The sequence below is a fragment of the Electrona antarctica genome, assembly GCF_951216825.1.
Source record: "Electrona antarctica genome assembly, chromosome: 6".
Classification (NCBI taxonomy): Eukaryota; Metazoa; Chordata; class Actinopteri; order Myctophiformes; family Myctophidae; genus Electrona; species Electrona antarctica.
This window is the reverse complement of record NC_136811.1, coordinates 49,318,510-49,330,155: the sequence shown is the minus strand read 5'-3', so window position 1 is coordinate 49,330,155 and position 11,646 is coordinate 49,318,510. Positions and strand designations below refer to the sequence as shown.

General features: G+C 41.4%; 1 protein-coding gene across 1 annotated transcript in view; it reads left to right on the top strand.

Annotated features, from left to right (window-relative positions):
- LOC306925120 (activating signal cointegrator 1 complex subunit 3-like) overlaps nucleotides 1-11,646 on the top strand; it is a 250,456-nt gene that overhangs the window by 26,701 nt on the left and 212,109 nt on the right. The window lies entirely within an intron of this gene.

Genomic DNA, 11,646 nt, shown 5'->3' with positions numbered 1-11,646 from the left:
GATACATCTTTGCAGCTTTGAGCCTAGTACCGTCTGTAAAGCAGGGAGAGAGACATCTAAATGAGCATGTCAAAGAGAACATGAAATGATCAATGGATTCTACATAATATAGTACAGTGGTTCCAAAACGTTTCAGCCCGTGAATAGAAATTAGATGTTTTCCCGGGACCCAAAAGTGAAAATAGCATTTCTAGAAGCTTTTAGATTGGCTATTTTCACTACTTCTTAAACATTTTGGTTTCTAATTTATGCAATTTCTTGGATTTTCTTTTATTTCTCCATGAAATTACTGGCAAAACTTTTTGGGGGTATTTTTTTACGTTTCAAAATTATAATTAAAAATCACACCTGTGTGAAGTGAGGGGTGCTAATATATTAAAGTCTAACTCATGTTGCTATGATTAGGTGATTTAATGGTGATGTAAAACAAACGTTGACAAAACAAACATTAACTTCTCTTTATTGTTAATGGCATTTAATGTTTGTGTTAGGGACAAGATGACGTAAATTCTCCCTTCATCGTCAATGGAACAAACATTGAACTATTAAACCTGTATATAGGAAAAACAAAATGTAGGAAGCAAAACACACAAATGGGTCCCGACCAAGTGTTTGGGAACCAGCAGATGGTCTGTTTATGGTATGTTTAGAGGAATCCATAGACTATATCTCAAGTGAATGGGGATGCATACCTTTATTAGTGTTGCATGACTGCAAGTACCGTTTCATGGATGTTGTTGACAAAAATGGCCAAAATGGTCTAATGTCCATTCACCATGTGGTTTCCAGGCGTGCATTACGGTATACACAGAGATTCCTGTGTGTGGACGACGGAGAACCAGAGGTCGTTTCGGTATTAAATTGTGTTTTAAAATGAAAACATACAGTGTGGTCAAAGACATTGCAAAAGGAAATGCAGGTGGGCCAGTCTGCACCTGAGAGTCCAGCTAATTTCACACTCCAGCCAATCCTGTTAAGGTTGGCTGGTGCCGGAGTCTGGCGTTGGCGGTACTGCTTGAAATGGAGGAAGAGATGGGCTTTGTTTGGAAACCAATGTGCTCAGTATGTTGCAGGTATAGATAATAAGCCAAAGCATTGCTTCCTGCTCAGCTCCGTTTCTGCGTATATACCCCCCCCCGAGGACTGCTGGCGCTCATTCCACCCATCTAATCAGGGACTCATTTAGACCTGAGACGACTGGGGATTTCCGTCATGTGTTGGACTAGAAAACCATGCTATTGTCTAGGGTCGCCTGCGATCTCCGCTGAAGCATTGATCTACAGAGCACCTAGAGACATGAGCAGGCTGCATGCAGTCAAATCAGCCATGGTCCCCCTAGCAGTGCGTCGATATGTTATAGGCGGCTATCAATACTTTGCAATGTTATGTCCCTCTTAATGAGAGCGAGTACGGTGCAAGGCAGAGCGGACATCTGCCATCTGAGAGAGGTCAGGGGTTTTGCTCTATATGCCTTTTGCCAGATCCCATGTAGCCAAATGTTTTATTCACACCTCAGAAGGACTCCTTGACCTTCCATCACACGCTGCCCTTGAAAGCTCTCTGTCTGAAAGGCCTTTGAACGTATCAGATATATCGTGTTGTCTACGAGTACAATTGATTTTGACATTAAAACTTCATGGCATATGTTGCTATTTCTAGCGCAGTGGAGTACAGGGACGGGACAGGAATGATAAATCACACTGTCCAGTCAATGTCCAGGTATATATACTTAAAACCATAAAACATGAAGTCTCACAAAATGTCAAATGCCTTTCATAATGATCGGGGTGATATTGCCCAAAAGGTATCGCAGTTCTATCAGTATTATGATCAATGACCTGGATTGCAGAAGTTATTAAACAGGATAAACAAATGGGAAAGTATATAAGCACTATATGCACTATTATATGACAATGTAGCCCTCTACGAAAACAAGTAAAACAAACAAACTGCTTATAACATCAATTTTAATGCATTTATACAAAATAATAGACCATTTTGATTGGCAGATTACTTTTCTAAAATTAAAGTTTGACTAAGAACAATAATAAAAATCAATAGCCAAATGGCATTCTGAGTTCACTTAAATCAAACATTTGTACACATTGTGCACATCAAGCACACTATTTGTACAGTTTGAAGTAATGTTTTTTAGTATTGTTTATTAGACAATATGCTAGATGAAAGACTGTGTCAGTTTAACTAATAGCAATGAATAGCAGCATACTGACAGTATTATGATCAATGTCCATGAGATAACAAGCCATGCTTTCTTAGGAGTTTATAAAAGATTGTATTAAATACGTAGGTAAGTAAATAGAATAATCAAATATTTAATTCAAATGAAAAACAAAACTAAAATAGAATAGAATAACGGGGGAGGGGTGGGGTGTCATTCAATGAGGTATTAATAGGGGCACTTCGGTGGAAACAAGACAAAGCAAGACATACTGTAGCAGACTCTCATACATTATCCTCCAAATATATATACTAAAAATAATACAAAAGAAAAATGGCCTTGTTGACTTAGTTTTGGTTAGATTTGTATTTGAAATAAATAAATAAATACCTTTAACCCATTTTGACCTGAGATCAGATTCTAAAAATGTCTGTTTGAAAATGACTGTTTTCTGAAAAAGCTATGTTTCTATGTCAGTGGTTCTTCGATTTTTCAAAAATAGCAGACCTACAAGCTCGAGTGGCTCGCTACGAGCTTGTAGATCTGCTATTTTTCAATAGCTAAAGCATAACTTAATGCTAACACCAAAAGGGGTTCCCGCCCAAAATGGGTTAAAAAGTAACACATGAACAGAACAGAACAGTAGTGGACAGATGTTCTGAGCAGGAGACAGTTTCCATGAACTGTGTCCTGTACCGGCTGTGGTTGGTGTTCTTGTAGGACTCATCATCTGGTGAAGAGTTCCTGCATCCTCTTCCTCCTATTCCCCTCCGCATCACACAATTATCAATACTAGTCCTTACCCGTTCTGAATATATGAACAGCAAATGATGTTCCGTGTGGGTAATCTATCTAATAATTTAGCCATCGCTCGCCCGCTGTAAATAGACAGCGGGCGAAACAACTCGAGTTACGTGGATAAGTGTGTCCCAGTATTAATCTGTGTCCATCCCAACATGCATTTCACTGGTGACCCGGAAGCCGTCCCAACATGCATTCTAAGGAAGTACTCGGACTGACAGACAGCGACCGAGCAAAATAGACAGTGGGCGAGCGGTCGCAAAATGATTAGATACATGTAGATTATACATACATTAATATCTTTTGTGGTCGAAACAAGTCCTAAAAAAAAGAAAGACAGCTTAGAGCGGTGCGTTTACTTCACCCATAAGGTGCCTGTGTGACATTTTGAGATACATGCCCGGATATCAGTCAGTAAAAATGACTAACCTGATTTTGAGAACCACTAGGTTCTTTCTGAAAGCAGAGAGGTTGGCTGGAATCGGGACTGGGCTGACGAGATGAAATGCACAACTACCAAGGTGGCTCTGTTGACTCAAACCAACAGATGAAATGCATAAGTACCAAGGTGGCTCTGTTGACTCAAACCAACAGATGAAATGCATAAGTACCAAGGTGGCTCTGTTGACTCAAACCAACAGATTAAATACATAAGTACCAAGGTGGCTCTGTTGACTCAAACCAACAGATGAAATGCATAAGTACCAAGGTGGCTCTGTTGACTCAAACCAACAGATGAAATGCATAAGTACCAAGGTGGCTCTGTTGACTCAAACCAACAGATGAAATGCATAAGTACCAAGGTGGCTCTGTTGACTCAAACCAACAGATGAAATGCATAAGTACCAAGGTGGCTCTGTTGACTCAAACCAACAGATGAAATGCATAAGTACCAAGGTGGCTCTGTTGACTCAAACCAACAGATGAAATGCATCACTACCAAGGTGGCTCTGTTGACTCAAACCAACAGATGAAATGCAGAACTACCAAGGTGGCTCTGTTGACTCAAACCAACAGATGAAATGCATAAGTACCAAGGTGGCTCTGTTGACTCAAACCAACAGATGAAATGCATCACTACCAAGGTGGCTCTGTTGACTCAAACCAACAGATGAAATGCATCACTACCAAGGTGGCTCTGTTGACTCAAACCAACAGATGAAATGCAGAACTACCAAGGTGGCTCTGTTGACTCAAACCAACAGATGAAATGCAGAACTACCAAGGTGGCTCTGTTGACTCAAACCAACAGATGAAATGCATCACTACCAAGGTGGCTCTGTTGACTCAAACCAACAGATGAAATGCATCACTACCAAGGTGGCTCTGTTGACTCAAACCAACAGATGAAATGCAGAACTACCAAGGTGGCTCTGTTGACTCAAACCAACAGATGAAATGCATCACTACCAAGGTGGCTCTGTTGACTCAAACCAACAGATGAAATGCAGAACTACCAAGGTGGCTCTGTTGACTCAAACCAACAGATGAAATGCATCACTACCAAGGTGGCTCTGTTGACTCAAACCAACAGATGAAATGCATCACTACCAAGGTGGCTCTGTTGACTCAAACCAACAGCAACATTTTTCGGATGTTTGCCGCCCCATAAATACTAATTTGTCCACTATTACATTTGCATCTATGGAGTTTTCAGATCAACTCAATAAAAATAGAAAGGAAAAGGGAAAAATAACATATTGCCATCATACAAACATTGGATGCTGGCTATGAATCCCCAGTGAGCATCATTGTCCTGAAGTGCAGACATTGTTTGGGCTTATTTTGCCTCAATACCGTGATTCTATCTGTGTTTGCTGCATTGCAGAATGATGCCATTGGTTCATTGGTGTGTGAGTGTGTTTGTTAGTGATGAGATCAAATCAAACATGCCTGACAGTTACGGCAAGAAATCAAATTGGAAGTCATGTGTGCGGAGCTGATAGAAGGGAGCAGGGCACTGTGACACCATTCTGTTCCATCTAACGTCAAATCGTTGAGAATGTTTGGAACCCAATATCTCATCATATTGCGCTCCCTTTCTGTTGTTTTACCACATATTGTACTGTATATGTATGTATGCCTGCATGTCGGAAGGCAATCCAAATAGAAAGGTTAGGTCCTAATACTGTCAAATGTCATTATGATATACCCACACAGCTGTTACTTTACAGGCCAAAAGTCCCACTTGGCTGCATCCTCAGTCTCCCAGCTCTTATGGAAAGGTTATTTCCCATGGGGTGCTTTTGTCTTATCTTCCGGTTGAATCTGTCTGGTGGTCACTCTGTCCCCTCATGGCCTCCACGACGTAGCCACTTACTCTCCCCGGTGAGTCCGGTGAGGGCAGTGTGACTTTTCCACTTGGTGACAATGCCCCCCCAGTCTCAAGGTAGAGCTGCCAATTAAACCTGCCTCCGCCTTGCATAATTTACGAGGCATGCAATAACGAGGAAGCGTCTCATTAGCACAACCCCCCCCCCTCTCCCCTCCCCCTCTCCCATGAACTGTGATACAGCATCTGGCAACCGGAGCTGTCTGGTTGGGCGTAAGGAGAGAGCCGGTTGTCTGGGGTCGACCCACCCAGGCTACAGCTACAGCAGCGGGGGGACGCACTGGGGGCTGCAGCCAGCTGGGGAGGTGACAGCTCCAACCTGGTATAAATAGCCTCCCATTGTGTGTGTGTGTGTGTGTGTGTGTGCTTGCTGTGTGGTTGGTATGCAAGAGAGAAAAAGAGAAACCCTGTGCATGAGGGGAGTGTGTGAGTGTGCCTGGCTGCAGGGTTGTCAGTGCACACGTCTTTCTCTCTGGACCATTAGGCATATAGTAAAGCTTATGTGTCTGATTCTGTTCAGATCTGCTTTGTGTCTGCTCCTCCTTGTCGGGGGCAGAGAGGTTAAAGCCCGCCAAGCACCCAGAATATCCCACGTTTGATGTACCGGCTTCAAGTTTCTTGTGCACACTGTATAGTCTGTATTTTTAGTCTGGAATTGTCACACGTTTAAACATTTATAGGCCCTCGTGTGTCTGTCGATCACGTTTACACACACCGCCTCCAAAACCTTCATTCGTCATTCAAGGTTTTGGAACAGGATACACTACATTTTTTCGCATCCATCATCTTGTCAGTATTCCTCAGTGTTTTTAGGATGCACCGTCAATAGCCTATCAGTTGAAACACTTTTCCTTATATGTGGTGCCACTATTTGGAATGCCAATTAAACTCTTGGTGTGTGTGTGTGTGTGTGTGTGTGTGTGTGTGTGTGTGTGTGTGTGTGTGTGTGTGTGTGTGCGTGTGCGTGTGCGTGTGCGTGTGCGTGCGCGGGTGACGAGTGAGTTGTACTGAATTGAAGACATATTTCTTAATAACTTGAGTTCCGTTGTGCCACGTGGATATATTATACGCACAACATGTCATGGTTCAGCATTTAGTTTCAAATCAGCTTCTAATTAGTTTACTAACAGCTGTCCTCCCACTGTGTAAATGTTTGCTGTACAAGACACCAGCTTTTCGTGTCCTATCATTTTGCTGCCGAGTCTCATAATGAATACATTGAAATGGATGACGCTATTGCACTGCTTACAACTTGCATTTTAATTCGGCTAAGCAGTTGTGTTGTGTTCAAGCTGTTTCAAAAATACTTATTGTTTATGTATCGATTCCACATAGCCTAAAGTTATTAACCCATTCTGGGCGGGCACCCCTTTTGGTGTTTTAAACATTATTATGTTATAATTTAGCTGTTGAAAAATAGCGCGCCACTCGGTGGCGTGCTATGAGCTTGTAGGTCTGCTATTTTTGAAAAATGGTGAAAATGTGGCGCAAATTTGGAATATATATTTTTATATATAACGTTTTTAACTCAAATCTTTGCTTCTGGGGAGGTCCCTGGAACAACATTTTTTTTAGATGGGGTTCAGCGGCCTCTTACATAACATTTTTGGGTTCCTTGACATGAAATATTGAACACCACTGATATAGAAACTTAGGTATTTCAGAAGACATTTTTTAAATTTCGACGTCAGGCCAAAATGGGTTAATAAAAGAGCAAGGCAATATTCATAGACTATGGCTTATAACACGATCCATGCGGAGCTGAGCATCAGAGACATGCAATTCTTATGGACACAAAGACTGTTCCCCACCCCCCTTTTTATTTTATTTTTATTTTTTTACAAATGTAATTTAGTTTTGGATACAGCCTGAAACCGTTTGTTATTTGTGTTTGCCAGTGTGTTTGTAGAGTCAAAGGCTTTTAATGCGCTAATCTAATACGCAATGTTGAAATGAGATAAGATTGATTATAAAACCCAGTCTTTTCTCGGGCTGTGGAATCAACAATGTTGAGTGTGCTGCTGTGGGGAATTTAATATATCAGTCATGGCAGGAAACCAACTTCTTTGTCAGGCAGCCACAGCGCCCGGTGGGTTCCAACATTCACCACACAATATTTCACAAGACAAATAGGAATGTTAAAATAGAGCAGGAGGCCTCTGAAATCTGTCTGGTGAGCTGCCAATGTGGCTGGTAGTGGAGACCAACTAACCAGCCTTTGGCAGGAAGCTAGTGTTAATTTACCCCGTCCTGATATCATTTTTTGCTGTTAAACTGCACTTTGTCTCTGGAGTATGTAAGAGTGACTTTTTTTGTTGCATAACATCGCTGTCGGGTGGAATGGAAATTGTCTATCTCCAAAACATTACTAATAATAATAATGGGTGTCTAATCCTGTCTATATTTTGGGCATGGTAGGCGAACGTATTCGCCCAGGCTTGTAGATCTGCTATTTAATGCTACATTTGTGCGATTTATTCTTTTCCTACCTTGAGTGACGTAAGACCAATACTCCACTACAATTATTTGAAAACTTTAGTTACTAGTCTTCTAGGCTACATCAGCCCTATACACACTTCACTATTCGGCCACGATCTGCAAGCTCACAATGCATTGCAATGTGACGCATTGAGAGCTTCTAAATCTGCTATTTTCAAAAGATTCACGTATACATTGGAAAATTTGTGGAATCAGACATTCTGTACAATGAGTACTTTTACTTTTGTACTTTTAAGTTTATTTTGTACTTTTACTGAAGTGAACTTTTGCATTATGGACTTTTAAAATGGTGCATTCATATAGCACCTTTATATCCAAGGCGCTTTACATAGATTGTGCATTACATTCACCCATTCACACACCGATGGCGGCGGAAACCATGCAAGGTACCAACCAGCACATCAGGAGCAATTAGGGGTTCAGTGTCTTGCTCAAGGACACTTCGACACCAACTCTGGGGGAGCCCGGGTTCGAACTGGCAACCTTGCGGTCACCATCCAGCCACTCTACCCCTGAGCCACCACTGCCCCGACTTTTACTTGTAACCGAGTGTTTCTACATTGAGGTATTGATACTTTTACTTGTAACCGAGTGTTTCTACATTGTGGTATTGATACTTTTACTTGTAACCAAGTGTTTCTACATTGTGGTATTGATACTTTTACTTGTAACCAAGTGTTTCTACATTGTGGTATTGATACTTTTACTTGTAACCAAGTGTTTCTACATTGTGGTATTGATACTTTTACTTGTAACCAAGTGTTTCTACATTGCGGTATTGATACTTTTACTTGTAACCGAGTGTTTCTACATTGTGGTATTGATACTTTTACTTGTAACCGAGTGTTTCTACATTGTGGTATTGATACTTTTACTTGTAACCGAGTGTTTCTACATTGTGGTATTGATACTTTTACTTGTAACCGAGTGTTTCTACATTGCGGTATTGATACTTTTACTTGTAACCGAGTGTTTCTACATTGTGGTATTGATACTTTTACTTGTAACCGAGTGTTTCTACATTGCGGTATTGATACTTTTACTTGTAACCAAGTGTTTCTACATTGTGGTATTGATACTTTTACTTGTAACCAAGTGTTTCTACATTGCGGTATTGATACTTTTACTTGTAACCGAGTGTTTCTACATTGTGGTATTGATACTTTTACTTGTAACCGAGTGTTTCTACATTGTGGTATTGATACTTTTACTTGTAACCGAGTGTTTCTACATTGTGGTATTGATACTTTTACTTGTAACCGAGTGTTTCTACATTGCGGTATTGATACTTTTACTTGTAACCGAGTGTTTCTACATTGTGGTATTGATACTTTTACTTGTAACCGAGTGTTTCTACATTGCGGTATTGATACTTTTACTTGTAACCGAGTGTTTCTACATTGTGGTATTGATACTTTTACTTGTAACCGAGTGTTTCTACATTGTGGTATTGATACTTTTACTTGTAACCAAGTGTTTCTACATTGTGGTATTGATACTTTTACTTGTAACCAAGTGTTTCTACATTGTGGTATTAATACTTTTACTTGTAACCGAGTGTTTCTACATTGTGGTATTGATACTTTTACTTGTAACCAAGTGTTTCTACATTGTGGTATTGATACTTTTACTTGTAACCGAGTGTTTCTACATTGCGGTATTGATACTTTTACTTGTAACCGAGTGTTTCTACATTGCGGTATTGATACTTTTACTTGTAACCGAGTGTTTCTACATTGTGGTATTGATACTTTTACTTGTAACCGAGTGTTTCTACATTGTGGTATTGATACTTTTACTTGTAACCAAGTGTTTCTACATTGTGGTATTGATACTTTTACTTGTAACCGAGTGTTTCTACATTGTGGTATTGATACTTTTACTTGTAACCAAGTGTTTCTACATTGTGGTATTGATACTTTTACTTGTAACCGAGTGTTTCTACATTGTGGTATTGATACTTTTACTTGCGTTAAAAAGAAAAGAAAAGTGTACTTTTCCCACCACTGCTCGGGGCCCTCCTGACTTCCTGCCAGGCCCAACGTTGCCACGTAAAGCTGCACAGACTGTGTCGGGAAACATGGCAAAGACACCCCAAGAGCAAACTAAAAACACAACAGCTCACCCTGGTCCTCACACACACACACACACACACACACACACACACACACACACAGCCAGTCAGCACGACGGAGGCTCTGGGAGACAAGGTCCCACGAGGCCTGGAGGCAATCACTTCTAGAGTGGGGAGAAATAACCTGGGATGATGGCTCCCAGATAGAGCGGGAAACGAAAAGGACAGCGGGCGGTTTAGACAGAGGAATTGGTGCATCGCGAGGGCAACGCGGTTAACCCGTCCACACCGGGAAAGCCTCTGTGTCACGTAAAGCTTTTAAAGGTGTGTTCAAAGCCTCTGTGTAACGTAAAGCTTTTAAAGGTGCGTTCAGACTTGAATTTAAATATTCGTACTCGGTTCGTCCCGTTTGCGCTGCGCCAGGTCACGCCGCGGCCGTTCGCGGCGCTCGCGCAACTTCTCGTCTTTGCGTTGACTTTGTATGTAATCACGCTGCTCTAAACATACAAGTGTGAACGTACCTTTACACTTCTTTAACCATTATTTTGCTCGCTATTCAAAAAAATGAAAGATGTGAAAATGTGTGCAAAATTGCTAATCTTTGAACATGTATATTTTTTAAAGAGAACATTTCTAACTCAAATCCTTCCTTCTGGGGATCCCCTGGAATAAAATATTGAGATGGGGGGTCCGTGGCCAAATTCATTTTTGTAGAGCCGAGTCATCGGGTCTAAATGGGTTAACCCATTTTGGGCGGGAACCCCTTTTGGTGTTAGCATTATGTTATGCTTTAGCTATTGAAAAATATCAGATCTACAAGCTCATAGCGCGCCACCGAGTGGCGCGCTACGAGCTTGTAGATCTGCTATTTTTGAAAAATCGAAGAACGACTGACATAGAAACACAGCGTTTTCAGAAAACTGTCAGGATGTAGAAGACATTTTTAGAATCTGATCTCAGGTCAGAATGGGTTAAGGGGGGGAAATTGACGATGGGAAGGAGGGGTAGGCCAGAAGAGGGAGGGGTGTGTGTGTGTGTGTGTGGGGAGGGGGGTGAGAGAAGCGAAGGATGGAGCCAGAGAGGGGAGAGAGCGGGAGAGCGAAGCAGGTATAGAGCCGTTAGTGGAGATAAAGAAGAAATCATTCAGTCAATCAGCCTGGGCCGCGGTGCAATCATCAGATCTCATCTGTTTTCAAGAGCAATTCTGCCGTTTATTGAGCTGTTGTGCTTCTACCAGGGAGGGGAGCGAGGGGGCTGCCTGGGGGGTCTTTAACCCACAAAAGTCAGATGAGTTCCCTTTTGTTGGCTTTTATTCCCTATGTTGAAATATGTATGTACTTTTCCTTATACTTCTTCGGTTGTTGCTGTGCTTTCTGAAGAAGACACCAGACCTGGTAGAATTAAAACATCACACCCGTGTGAACTGAGTGGTGCAACTCCCCTCTATTGGTTCTCTGTATCGTTCCAATTTGTATCGTTCCAATTTCTTCTCTGTATTGTTCCAATTTCAGTTCCTATTAGTTCTCTGTATCGTTCCAATTTGTATCGTTCCAATTTCTTCTCTGTATCGTTCCAATTTGTATCGTTCCAATTTCTTCTCTGTTTCGTTCCAATTTCAGTTCCTATTGGTTCTAACACGATCTCTCTCTCTCTGTTTCTGGCACAACAGCGCCACTTTTGGTGCTCATTGGTACTGGTCACACACATAGTCACACACAAACAAACATAGTTGAACACGGACATTGCTGTTCCTTGGAGTGG